Source organism: Cydia splendana, chromosome 5 (genome assembly GCF_910591565.1).
Source record: "Cydia splendana chromosome 5, ilCydSple1.2, whole genome shotgun sequence".
NCBI lineage: Eukaryota > Metazoa > Arthropoda > Insecta > Lepidoptera > Tortricidae > Cydia > Cydia splendana.
This window is the reverse complement of record NC_085964.1, coordinates 13,338,512-13,353,493: the sequence shown is the minus strand read 5'-3', so window position 1 is coordinate 13,353,493 and position 14,982 is coordinate 13,338,512.

Genomic DNA, 14,982 nt, shown 5'->3' with positions numbered 1-14,982 from the left:
CTAAAATACCAACGGCGGTGAATTATAAGAGAAATCTGTTGCACTTTAAAGAAAATTAATAGGCAATTTGCAAAGGAAACAGCATAATCGGCGGCCTACTACAAATGCAAACTTATACATCACGAAGAAAATTATATAGCTGCGCCTCAGATGCTAATAAACGATTTGAACACTAAGAACTCTTTACTAAACGTGCGTGCATAATGAGCACGTCTAGGTCTTAATTATGTTATCATTCAATGATGTGACGATGTTCCGAATGGACGCATACATAAATATTTAATTGAATGAATAACACGTTTATCGTAGTCGTCGAGTTGTTCGCGGAAAGCAACAGGCGTGGCGCAGCGCAGCGCGACCGCTTGTTCTCGTCGCGTTTATGGCAAGGTACCACTTGATTGCCGAAAGATGACTTCATTTCAATTATCTGATGACTGAAACTCAATAAACAAATGATGACAAATAACACTTAGGTGAACCACTCGACTAAAGAGATGATCCCGGTAGGTACTTATAACAAACTGATTTGTGACTCTTGTTCTCAATCGTATTGCATAACACGGATCGGCAAAATTGTTATCTAACTTCTATAGGTAAGTATGCCCAGACAGATTCCGTTTGTTATTGCTATAGCTTTATTGTTTCTCTGCGATTCGTATAGTTCTATGTTGAGCACGATTTGATGACTTTGTAGTTTTTCACCCATTGAGATGTAACCACAGTGGGAAAATTTTATACTAACTATATCAAAAGTTGTAATCAAGAAACATGCCTTATTAACTTCAAGTAATTATTCAAATATAAAAAAAAAAAATCTTTTTTTTGCTGCCAGCTCATAATGAACAGTCCGATAATAGTGATAAATGTGATAATGAACGTTTGCACAAAAAATTTTTAAAAAGAAACAACGGGTTGCACTCCGGGAGTGCCGGCAGACGTGAAAACTCAACGACATTGTAACTCAAAATATTAATAACACGGCCATGGCCATATATTGCAAAATGGCTGCAGCACTATGTATAATTCAGGTTAACGCCATCTAGCGTTGTATCGTCGCATTACTTGAAACCCCTAAGCACATCACTGTGACTACTACTGGTACTACCGTTATATCAATTAATACCAGTTTGAGAGAAACTCTCTAGATGGCATTTAAATAAAAAAAACAATGACATTGTCCGTCACACATAACATAAGTCACGCAAGCGCCCTGCGCCGCCTACATGAAACAGCAGGCTCAGGCATACATTTTCGCCGAGCGGTAGAAAGAGAGGAGAGACGCCTTACGCGTTACGCCTTACGCTGTCTCGAGTTTATCATTTTTTCCCCACCTCAAAAAGTGCACAGCGCCGCTAAAGAAGTTCTCACTTCAAAAAACCGCAAGCATGTCTGACAATATCGTTCAGGAGTTGAGCATCCTTCTAATTTCAAGTGGCGCTGCCGCACCAAATCAACTTAGTTTCGTTCTATTAATGTCATATACTGTATATCTATTTATCAGGAAATACAGTAAAACTTGGTTAAGTAGGATAAGTGAGAAACCACCATAGCTGGGACTCATGCTCAGGTCCCGCCGCTTTAGCACGTAATTACCTCTGTTAGTGATACAAAACACACCTCTATATCTGGCATTGGTTTCGGTTTTGTTGTTTCGGTTCAGTTATCGAAATCGGTTTCGTCCTTTTGAGCGATAAGATACCAAAGATATGCTGACACATAATAAACCTCTGTTTGCATGAGCTGTAGGATTAACTATCTTACAATAACATTTAATCCAAAATATTTATTCAATACGTACTTATTTTTAATATTTAGGTACTCTTTCTTTACGTTCTTTAGCATGTGGTTTGGACGACCTGTTTTTTTTTTTTGCTTTCCAAAGATAATAAATGTCCAAAAGCATAATAACTTATTCACTATCAGGAAAAATACGAAGGTATCAATGTAAATTGAAAGTAAGTATTACTCAAAAAATCGGTGCTTACAGCGAATATTGTCAAAATAAAGGATCATAATTTATGGAAGTCGAACCTCGAATAATAAATGAATCGACGCAATAAAAAATTATTCACATCGTCAGCTTTCCCTTAATACTCATGTCATACATATTAAAATATGAATTTTGTACCAAGCTCATTATTTTCTGTGAAGACGTACAGCGTCGTTACGTATTGTCGAGCCGATGTAATTTAATGTGTTGTTGTATGTGTACCCGTGATCAATAACTGTTGCGCTACCACCATAAACAACCTGTCGAAGCTATTTTTCAAGTACGTCTAAAAGCTTCTACGTGACCGTTCAAATAATTGAAAATGGTAACAGTGTGATTTATGCAAATCGATAGCTTGACGTTCAATTTAAACTGTAAGGCACGTTGCGCCCGCGGCGTCGGCCATTAGGCGCTTCGCAGGACACGCGCTGCCTCCGCCTTATCTCGTCTCTGATGTCCATGTTCATAACGCCACGCCACACACTCGGGCTCGGGGACCCGCTGGACAATACCGTTCCAATACTGGCTTTAACACATTTGTCTCAGTCCAGAGTGAAACTTGAGAAGTGTCAAAAAAGCTCAGAAAGCACTAAGCCGTATAGTGATGTAAATTAAAGCGAATTCATAATACGAGGATAAAACGTTTTCTAATATATGAATTTACCAGTTTAAAAAAATATCAGATATATAGAATTTATGTAGGTACATCGTAAACAGATAGAGATTGACAAACATGTAGATAATTGTTTTTTAAAAGTAAACATTAAATGCATTGGCAATAAACTCCAATTCAAAAACCAAAAATCTAAAATCGTAAAACAATAAAATAACAATAATATTAATTAATTATCATCAAACAATCACAAAAGCCACAAAAATCCGGCTCGTTAGAGCACTTGTATTCCCCATATTTCTCTACGCCGCTGAGACGTGGACCCTGCGGGAGAGTGAGAGGAAGAGGGTGGATGCCCTGGAAATGTGGTGCTGGCGAAGAATGCTTGGGGTATCGTGGACCGAACACCGCACCAACGTCTCCATACTCCAAGAGCTCGGCATCAAGCAGCGTCTATCCTCCATCGTTCAAGCTCGCCTCCTCACCTTCTTTGGACACGTTTTTCGACGTGGAGATGTATCCATAGAGCGACTGGTGGTGCAGGGCAGAGTAGAAGGTACCCGAGCGCGAGGAAGGTCGCGCATGAGGTGGACGAACCAAATAAAGACAGCAATGGACGGCCCCTTGCACGAATGCGCTAAACGCGCAGCCGTCAGGGAGGAGTGGAGACGAGCCGTCAAACGTGTCACAAAGGGAAACTTCCAATGATGACCACAACCGCTCTGTCAAGAGTGTCCCGATCAAGAGAGATCATCAAACAATAATAAGTAGAGTAAAATAATAAGTATATAGGTACCTAACATGGAATAATGCAAATTGAATTAGTTATATAATAGTACAATTATGTATTTCAATAATCAAAAACTTACATATGCAAATTAAAACTAAACTAAACCTATCTTAATCTATGGGGTATAAATTATATCTACAAATATCTCCTAACTATTCCGCTGGCCGCGTTTGCTCGCTGGATATATATAATAGTACAATACGATACAAGTGCTAAAAGTAGGAAATACGCCTTTTCCTTTTCGCACGTGTATTGTACAACGTTTTACAGTACATATGGCCCTTAAAATTTTCCATATACGCACGTATATTGCTAGTTACCACACTAGGGCGGTATATTAGCACCTTATGTACTGATGTAAATAAATATATTAAGTAGAGTGTACTTATGTATTTTGTCACTAATCCTCCTTTATAAGCTAGTTTCAAAAAGAAAATTAAATCATAAACAAAAGCTGTAGGCATGCCATGCCGAATGTAACAATTTAACTGAGAGCTAGAAACTCCGTTTTTAAGGTTCCGCATCTCAAAAGGAAAATAAACGGAACCTTATAGGATCACTCGTGTGTCTGTCTGCCAAATACGCGCAATTTGAAGTACCTAAAGAAAAAAGTTCATATTCATATTAACAATAACTAAAGGCTGCGCAAACCCAGGAGCTTATTTAGGTAAAGTGGGCAATAAAATATCCATCATCGAGTCGCGCTTTGCTCGATCGTTTAAAAGAAAAACAAGCCAATATTTTTGATCATTGCATTAACAATTACTGTCAGATTATTCGCAATTATGTGCCCTTAAAATAATTATTCAACATGAAAGAAACATTAAGTCACAATAAATGTCTTAACAGCATAAAAAGTTGTATAACATCAGTTACATGACAAACAATACAATCATAAGGATGATGAATAGTTTACGCAACTTTAATGTCTCGAGTCCCTTAATATACGAGTGGAATATTACTCGAGGAAATGTTACCCTGCGAATTACGGTAGGCAGTGGTGCAACAAGAAGAAACTTTATGCTCTTGACACCGCTCTCCATCTACAGAGTCGTTCTATACTTACATTTTTAAAGCGACGTTTGATTACTACGATCGATACAATATAATGGTTCCCTTTGTCATAGATGTTTTAAATAAAGGTCTAAAGGACCGAATCTCCGCAAACTATTTATAGAGTCTGTGTGGAAAAAGAAGACTCGTGGAATATAAGGGAACTAATACATTCTATGGAAGTGGTCCGGACACATGATAAGAGGAAAAAACAAATAGAGCAAAATAATCACTCAGTGGTACCCAAGAGAAGGTCAAAGATACAGAGGCAGACCGCTGAGCAGATGGGATGATGACATAAAAAAAGTTGCTGGAATAACGTGGCATCAAGTGGCAATGGAACGACAAGAATGGAATAGATTGGAGGAGGCCTTTGTCGAGAGACAAACGGATCTACAGAAAGTGGCCAAGGCCCAAATGATAGAATACATATAATGGAACAAGAAATGTTCACTGTACACTCCGAAATAAAGGCTATATATTTTTAGCTTGTAGGTATATACATTTATAGTCAGTAAGTTTTAAAAAATATTTTACGTGTCGATTATAGTATGACTATATTTAAAAAAATTACGACATTAATAATGTAACAAGCAACAACAATGGAACTGTACCGACATCCATTTGAGAAGAAGTTAAGGAATTTTCTTTCAATAAAGTACCTATAGATTCATAAATGTACGATTATATAAAAACCCTGGAGTTCCAGACGTCCATACTACGGCTACGGTGACCGCTTTCCAGCAGGTGGGCCGTATGGCAACTATATACAAAAATGCAATATTCCACCGTAAAAATAGCAATTTATTAGTTTTCCATATTTCAAGACGGCTTCAGCTCAATTATGACGTTACTATCCAGTACCGTTTTGTACGGGGCGTTTCGTGCGTAGAATAGGTACGATTATCAGACTTTTACTGTAATTTCTGACTTTTGTATTGCTTCAATGCCATGGGTGTATTGCACCTTTGAACCTTAAACTTGTCATCTAGCCTAAAACTACTGTATTATCTAGGTATTGGAATGGAATTCATAAATAAAGTGGCCATGCGTGTATTGCATTTTACAATTCGCACCTACTCGTAAAATGTTCCGAATATTGTTATAACGTATAGTTTCCCAACTCTTATTTAAAAATATGCAAGGATTGTTATACTTATTTAGATTATCCGAGCGTAAACATTGCCTTAATACAATGATTCATCACCAACCGCCAAGTGAAAGTCAGGCGCACAAAGTTCGATCGAGACACTACCCGATAGCACACCTGACAATGAACAATAAGACCCACAATAACATATCACACATCGTATAAAAGGCTCTTGTCCCAACAATACTTACTTAAGCTAGAATAACACTTCAGTTCGGTGAAAAAAGAGCACTTGGGATATGTTACAATGAGCTGCACTCGCACGTGGTCAAAAGCCAAGGAGTTATTCTTGGAGGCATATATTTGTTTACTGATGACACCCACTGTTAAATTACAAGTTTGGCGTTAAACCAGTTTTATAAGCTTTTATTTAACTTGTCAGATTTCTTTGTGCATACTTACTTAATTTAAGTAGGTATAAGTTGTGATAAGTGCAGGAAAACAGCCTTAAATACATAGGAAGACTGAAAGATCAAATAATCGGTTGACAGAAGTGTACATCAAGGAGAGACAACCGAATAACAAATGCTACCCATATGTAGGTACCTACATATTGATAACTCCCGACGACAAAGATAGCGGCCGATGATGAAATCCAAATAAAACGGTGAAATACTAGGACACTGTTTATTCACAAAATATTACTAGATGTTAATTCCAAGAATCGTTTCACAGTACTGTGTGTCGAACCATGGTATAATAATATACTCCGCCTGGTACTCCATTCCCGTCTTTTCTAGGTCACCTAACTGACACGGGACACGTCATCATGCGACAGCGCTATATGATAATATGCGATAGCGCTATATATAGCGGCCATGTTGTTGTGACGTAGGCCCGTGTCACTCTGGGAATGGAAGACCATGTTTTATTAGACTATGTGTCGAACCACGTGGCTCTCGACTTTTATATTAATCGCTAGTCATTAAAAATTAATCATTGTGGGTATATTGGTAAAGATTAATCTAATATACCCACAATGTCTAAACCAAACAATTATTGAAGGTATCGCCATAAATGTTCAAACCAATCTACCTTCGACTATCATATAAATTTTAACAGCCCAACAGTGATATTAATAAAGCCATGAGAATGTGCGGGTACAACTATAACGATACAGTTTCAAATACCCGCAACTATCGTACTTAATTCTACAAAAGTTAACAATATAATCGTATGGTACCCCAGGTATACGGTCTCTCCTGTTCATAAAGGGCTCATTTAGACGATGCGAGAACTCGCATGCGAGTTTTATTACATTGCGGGTTTTGATCGGTCAGTTGAATTGGACGTAACCAACAGTCCGCAATGTAGGTAGCTAAAATCGCATGCGTGTTCGCGCGCCGTCTAAATCAGCCTTAAGTTGCAGTAAATATAATAGACGTATTAGTACATTAATATACACATAGCATATTACGTAATTGAGAGAAAATTACGTCAACACATAGGAATATGTAGAATAGACTATTATTACCGTAATTCTAGTGCATACAACATTTGTTTTATAAATAGATAAATATCTGTTTACGCAAATAAATCACCTACTGTACCTGCATCGGTTCCGTTTGCTTAGCCAATGCAGGTGCGCTTACTCGCAATGTAATTAATGAATAGGTACAAGTACAAATTGCTCAATAGCCGAGTTGTTGTTTGAAATTATCTTCTACCGTTCCCGCTATTTATCAATCGAAGGTGTGATGGTCACACATCAACTTATGAAAAGCGTCATTTGAGAATTTAACAATAAAGCTCGCACTTGCAATACTTTCTAAACATTTGACAGTTTGACCTTGCTGTTTAATTGAGTGCTACTTATACACCGACGTTTATTGGAATATATCAATACCTTGACACGTTGGGTCATTCAGTCACTTTTTACGTACCTGCCTACATAGATATCTCAAGATTATGCTGACTGGCACAAAATCAATGCCCACCTTTGATCTTTTGAGAATTCGAGATATCTTTATCTATGAATATCGACGTTCACATTATTATACCTAGATACCGACCTACTTATTTGCGAAACATGATTGTATTGTTTACAAAAATGCAAATATTTATGATAACCGTATAAAAACGTGTTTTAAATCCAGAGGCACCTTAGACATATTATATTGTTTAAAAAAAAAACATCAACAGATGTCTAGGACAATTTAGCTGGGCGGTATTAAATAATCAGATTACAGCATATTCCCAAACCAATTAATCCTACTCAACATGACATACGGTTCCGAGAAATAGACACTCACTGCATAAAATTCTAGTAGCAAAATATAAGCCACGAAATGCACCATGCTCGGCATCAAGCTTCAAGCCCATGCGAGGAAAGTCAAAATCGAACGCCGTACTAAGGTGAAAAACGCAGAAGTACTTAGAAAAAGAAAATAAAGGTGGAACAAATACTTCATTACCGAACTAAAATGGCATATATGGCGGACTGGCGGTACATGTTGCCAGGCAGTGTTAGCAGAAGGACCAAAATGTTAGGTTGCTGACCACTATCCCATGAAAGAAGCACTTAGCGTCATTTAAAAGATTGCGAGTCACTTTTGTACGAAATCAGCTCAGGAACAGGCCGAACAGGTGACGTACCTACTCGTAGCTCAGCAGTGGGCAATGTGCTAAAATGATGATTGCAGAAACGCATGCCCATTTACCGATAACCTTAGTACGGTTGACCCGGGGTAGTTGTGCTACCTAATCGTTATTTTAGAGAAAGTATATAAAATACAGATGATAAAGCAAGGTGAGAGATACAGCTTACACGTATAAACTGAAACAACGCCACAGTATGTTCACTCACCTACAGACATTGCGCTGCGAGGGCCAATTTTTTGCACATTATAAGTATTTTCATACGATTTCTTTTCATACCTAATTGTCGTCACATATATTAAATTATAACATCTTCATGCTTTTTTCTTCTAGTATAAGATAGAATGAACATTAATAATTTAGCTACAATGACCAGTTTCTTTGTTCGTCATATTTTATTAAAATACTGAAAGAGTTCAATGGGTGCCGATTCGGCTGTGCCATAATTTAATACTGTAGAAGCAAAGCCGTCTTACCAAATAATATAATATTTGAAATAAAGGAAAAGGTGGTCACTTTGGTGCGTATGAAGTATGAAGGATACAGTGGAAATATTCGCTGCAAACGGGTAAGTCTCGGCAGCTAAGTTCGCAGAGTGCCTTTGTGGGCCGGTGTCCTGGAGTCGCGAGTTCGAGTCTCGTCTGAGGCGAAACATTTCTGTTTTCCCTTGATTGCAAATAAGTATTTTAAAATAGGAATCTTGATTTATTTAACAAAGTTAAAATTACGTTTTGGAATAAAGGATTTATAAGAGCCTCTGGTACTCGGGAGGATAATAAGCATGAGCCAACTTTGCCAATCATAATGAAATAGCTAGGTTACCTGTTTTTTGCCTCAAATTGTTTAAAAGAAAGATATCATTGTTTAAAAAGAATTAAAATTACCCGACTTAACTTGATCCCCACATTACGGTTACGACAATGTTTTATATCACATACCAACACATATGAGTCAGGACGTTAAATATTACCACTTCAAGTATTGAAGTATTGTATATGGGTAAATCGTAAACAATTTCAACTAGATTTCAACATTTACTGAAAATATTTTGTAGGGAAAGTTATGTTATATTTATATTGAGACAACTAGAGAATGGTGGCATTTTTTACAGGTTGAAAACTAAAATGATTCCTTCACATTCTGATTTACAGACTTGAACAATAACAATACCGACATATCGTAAAAGACCTTAAACTTTGATGCCTTATACTTTCCAGAATTTCTTCTGAACACTAAACGTGGAATAATTACGCTTTTGTAACGTTTATAAGTCTATTAAATGTACACCTATCAAAACTAGAGTGCCACATGCAATGCCGTCCATCTACATGTTACCGATGATAATAACATTAACAATAGTGTCAATAGTGTGTGCCGAATTTACGGTTTCGGCATAAAAATCATGTACATATTATCGGCCGAAGTTTCGGTTTCGCCAAAAAACTGCCGGTTGCCGATTTGCCGAACCTTTCGGCCACGCCGAAACTGTATTTTCGGTAGTGTCCGGCCGAAGTTTGTTTATATTTATAGGTATAGTTGTTTTCTAATTATATAGTTGGTAGAAAGGACTTATGTATATTTAACATGTAAAATTGTATGAATAATTAGTTTCGAGAAACACACAGAATTATTGCGAGTTTCTTGAGCGTGCCAGTGGCAAGCGTGCATTGTCCGCGCGGGCGGCAGTTAGGAAACAATCTGTCGCAAGCTCACCTATGCTTTGAATGTACCTCATTTGGCCCATCATCTGTTCGGTGACAAGTTCTAGGCTAAACGTCAATCTCGCGTTATTTATTTAGGTGGATTTCCAATTGTTGCGCTCGGACGCCATTATCAATTTTCATCATACTTTTTGACCTTAACGTTCATTTATTTTTACTTGTAGCGCGCTACAATTGTATTGCAGATACATACATATACATACTTACTGCTTATTTCAATTAAAACTTTCTAGGTGCTAGGAACCGGTGGTGGCCGAGTGGATATGACGTCCGACTATCAATCCGGAATCAAATCGCGGGTTCAAATCCTGGCTCGTACCAAAGAGTTTTTCGAAACTTATGTACGGAATATCATTTGGTATTTAGCAGTAAGTAGCTTTTCGGTGAAAGAAAAACATCATGAGGAAACCTGCATACATTTGCGAAGAAATTCAAAAGGTGTATGTGAAGTCCCAATCCGCATGGGGCTAGTGTAAGGAATATTACCCTAAGCTCTTTCGCGCAAGAGAGGAGGCCTGTGCCCAGCAGTGGGACAAATTATAACTATTGTAAGACTCGCATCTCGCATAGGCATTAAATGTTGACATGACATTTGTACATTACATTAATTGTATGTGACGTAGTACCGTAAAACGGGGTGAGTAGGTTTCGCGGGGTGAGGTGAGTTATGAATGGGGAGAGAAGGTTTGAGAGGGGGGTGAGAAGGGATTTTAAGGCTACTGCTACAAAAATAATGTATTCCAATTTAAAATGGAGCTATAGTAATACGCATAATAAAAAAAAATCGATCCAGCAATCTTCCAAAATCACCTTTGTATGAAAACCCCTCTCACCCCAAATACGAGGCACTACGGGGTGAGGTGGGTTTTCTTCTTTATCGTCAAAGTTATGAAATGGACCCAAAATAAATAAAAACTAAAATACAAACTTCCGGAACACTTATTAATTATTATATACACCATTCAGTTTTCATATGTAAAAATAAAATGTTATCGAGGTTTGAATTTCAGTTTTGACCTACTCACCCCATTTTACGGTACACGAGCAAGGGCTAGCTAGACCACTTGATGTCGGGTAAAGCAGAAAAGCTGTCACGTCAGCGGATCGGCGTGACGTGCGACACATGCGCGACGCGACGCGACGGGACAGCAGCACCCCGGGCTCGCTCCTCCGCATCGTGTCGCCCGTATCGCTTTCACGTCGTGGTTATCGCCGCAATGATAATCTGCATAGTGCGAACCGTTATTGAAAGCCACGGTACTAGTTTGTGCGTGAAGGCTACAATAGCGGCACTTTAATCTGATATTTATTGGCCGAGAGACCGAATGAGGCTATGTGAGGTGACCCAAATCTGGAACTAATAATAATGTATGTAATGCGCTGCTCTAGTGAACTTCTCTAGCGTCGCGTACCTATACCTTGTCGAAATCTAGCCTGTTACCTCGGAGGCGTAAATTGCTTAGCCAATAAATGTAATGTAGTATCGATTTCAAATAGAGCTTAGCTATAACTACTCCCGTGCCTGCCTATTTGCTTATTTACGCGTAAAACCAGTCGACGATTAAGGCTCTTAAAGTGATTACAATAACAGTAAAGTGAAGTTCAAGTGCTTCGCCTGAATAGGTAGCATGTTATCCACGGCTAAATTATCTCTGCAGCCAATCAGACTTAACTGAATGTTATTACAAAATTATGTACAAACATTATTTAATATTTGTATAGAAAATACAAATCACTAAAATATTATCAAAAAATTAGACCTTATCGCCCGTTTATGAGTACCTATTCTAATTAATTAAAACAGCTGAAAAATTAGTTTCTCAAAGTTTTGTAGGCATAACGACGCGCGTTAAAATATTTGATAAGCTGCTCTTATGGCTTATGGCTCTACAAATTACATTAGGTATGCCAGTTATTTTTGCGCACTTCGTCGTGCTTGCGTACACGAAATACCTAAATGTACTATAGTAGGAACTAATATGAATTCATCAAAATTTCGCTAAGAAACATTTTGAGCCATGAATAGAGAACTTTGCTGTACGCGTAAACAATAAAATTGTCAATATTTCAAATTTTCAACTTACGAGTAAGGGGCTATTCATAAATTACGTCATTTCAAATTAGGGGGGGGGGGGGTCTGGACATCGGATGACGGTAGCATGAAGTAGGAGGAAATGGGGTCATTTGAAGCATGATTTTTGGATGATTATAGGGGGGGGGGGTCAAAAATCGCCAAAAATCGATGACGTAATTTATGGACAGCCCCTAATAAGCTTGTTAGAAAGAAGATGAGATTTTAAGCAAACCGTATTTTTTTCTTTTTAAACGACTTCAAAAAAAAGAGGTTATAGATTCGACCGTTTTTTTCTCTTTTTTTATGTTTGTTGCCTCAGAACTCCGCCATTTTGAAAACGATTTGAAAAAAAAAAAAATGAGAAAAATGTATATATTCCTCGCGTTGTCCCGGCATTTTGCCACGGCTCATGGGAGCCTGGGGTCCGCTTGGCAACTAATCCCAGGAATTGGCGTAGGCACTGGTTTTTACGAAAGCGACTGCCATCTGACCTTCCAACCCAGAGGGTAAACTAGGCCTTATTGGGATTAGTCCGGTTTCCTCACGATCTTTTCCTTCACCGAAGAGCGACTGGTAAATATCAAATGATATTTCGTACATAAGTTCCGAAAAACTCATTGGTACGAGCTGGTTGAACCCTCGACCTCCGGATCGCAAGTCGCACGCTCTTACCGCTACCTCTTACCACCAGCGCTTCAAACTTCACATAGACATGTAGGTACCTATGCCTCTGTTGATATGCGACTTTTGTATGTAAGTAGGTATAATATTTAAAACTTTCGCGTTTTGAACACATATTAACTCACATTTATAGACGGGTCTAACGCCAATAATACATTAACAACATTATTGACAATAATTAACAATATGTGTATTGGGTGGTTTGAAAATGTGATGTCTAAGTACCCCAAACTTTTCCATACACTTTTCGTCGGGTAGTTGCACAAATCTCTGTTTTGAAATTTTGCTGGGACATCAGTTAGCCGCGACCACGGACCAGTGAAACTTGTGTCGAAACAGTCGAAACGTCGGTAAATGAAAGTAATTGAATAAATTTCGCGTTAGACCCGTCTATAAATGTTAGTAGGTAGGTAACATGTAGCGTTACAAACTACTGAGCCGATATTATTGAATGGGATGTCAATCCTTTTATCTTTATGACGCGGTTGACATATTCAACCGATAAGAAGAGGAAGTTTTTTAAAAGAAAAGGCATATTCGAGCTTAAGTTTTTCCAATGTTATCCTCGTTCCATTATTTATAACGTCAAATCAAGAATAATTTGTTGAATAAACCGTGTAGCATGTGGGTGCTTGCAACTACAAGGGTGTCACATGCGCTATGCCGACTCTTTACATTGTGTATTCGTTGCTGACGCTTAAGGAACCAACGCATGTACCCAATAGGTTTTTGTAACACGTTTATCCTTCGCCACATATCGCCTTCTTTCTTAAATCAGTATTTAATGTTATTTTTAACCAGAATATTTTAAATAGTCCTGTTATAATAATCAATAGGTACCTATTTATACAAAATAAAATAAATAAAAGCTAAAAGATTATACGAGGATGCGACACGTTCTGGGTGTTAACGAAATAAATTGCCAATTTTAAGGTACAAAGCTCTTGAAATTAAAAAAGAGTTAAGCATTGACGTTGGGCGTGGGCTGACGGCAGGCGGCAGGACGCTATCGATGAGCAATTTTGGTTCCGTTGAGATTATCTTTTGATCGGAGCAATTTCTCTCCGGTCTTGTTCTTGATAACATCAAGAGAACAACGGTATGCATCGTTCTGCATAATTATAAACCAGGGATTAAATCCGTGAATTCATGCAACATATACGCTGGCGCTGCAAGCGTCATAAATATCGCCCTCTGTGCAGCCCAAAGGAATACGAGGGCATGGCAAAACATATTTACATAAGGCAAAAATATTAACCGCTTAGGAAAGATTTTCAACAAAAGCTGATTTTTGAGTTTACAGGAAAGCAAAGGTCGTGGATTCAAACACTTCGAATTCTAGGTAATTCGTACCTACTTAGTAATGAGCTTTCTCAGAACATATAAATAAAAAAAAACATTATAAGAACCATCTTACACAAACCGACCTACCCGCGGTAGTCAGCTCAAAGCTTGTGTTGTGGGTACTAGACGACGATAACTTATGTCACTAAAATATATGTAATTTCATAGGAAGCGGCATTCCAACTTCTTCAGTTTCGTGTGAAATGTATCAAACATCAAATCAATGTTAGCTACTCACTGCAGCTTTTTTTGGTAACCAATCCATACCAAATTACCAGGTTCTAACATAATAAATAATTTATCGATGGATAATTAGATTGCAAATTAAGACTAATGGATGTAACAAAAAATAAAAAAAATAATAAAAATAAAAAACATACAACAGAATTGATAACCTCCTTATTCTTTGAGATTTGGAAGTGGGTTAAAAAATAAGGCTTTTATTAGGTTAGAATATGCCTGCTTATCTATGCAGGTTACAAATTTATTGATTCCCTTGTGTAAGTTCGCAAATTTAGTATTTTTCACATAGCTTGGGTACGGTGACAGCTGACATCTCAATACAATCAATTTATGCGTTTTAAGGTCATAAATTGTTTGGATATGACAGCTGTCACCTTACCCAAGCTATGTGAAAAATACTATAATAGACATCAAGGCAGAGCTGTAACCGCGAAAATCGAAGTTCGCAAATTGCGGGCATTTTTCTCTGTCAGTCTTATTACGCCTTCATTAGAGTAAAAGAGAAAAATCCCCGCAATTTGCGAATTTCGGTTTTTGCGGTAGCCCCTCAGGCATCCTAATTCACAGTGCTAGACAGATACTTACTGTTGGCAAGTCTGGCTAGCCAAAAAATATTTCGTTGTTGTATCACCAATTGTCTATGATTTAAAAAAAAAAGCTAAAAGTCAATTGTCAATTTATGTCATTCATTCGAATTGTTTGCGGTTTATAAGAGGTTTGTTTTA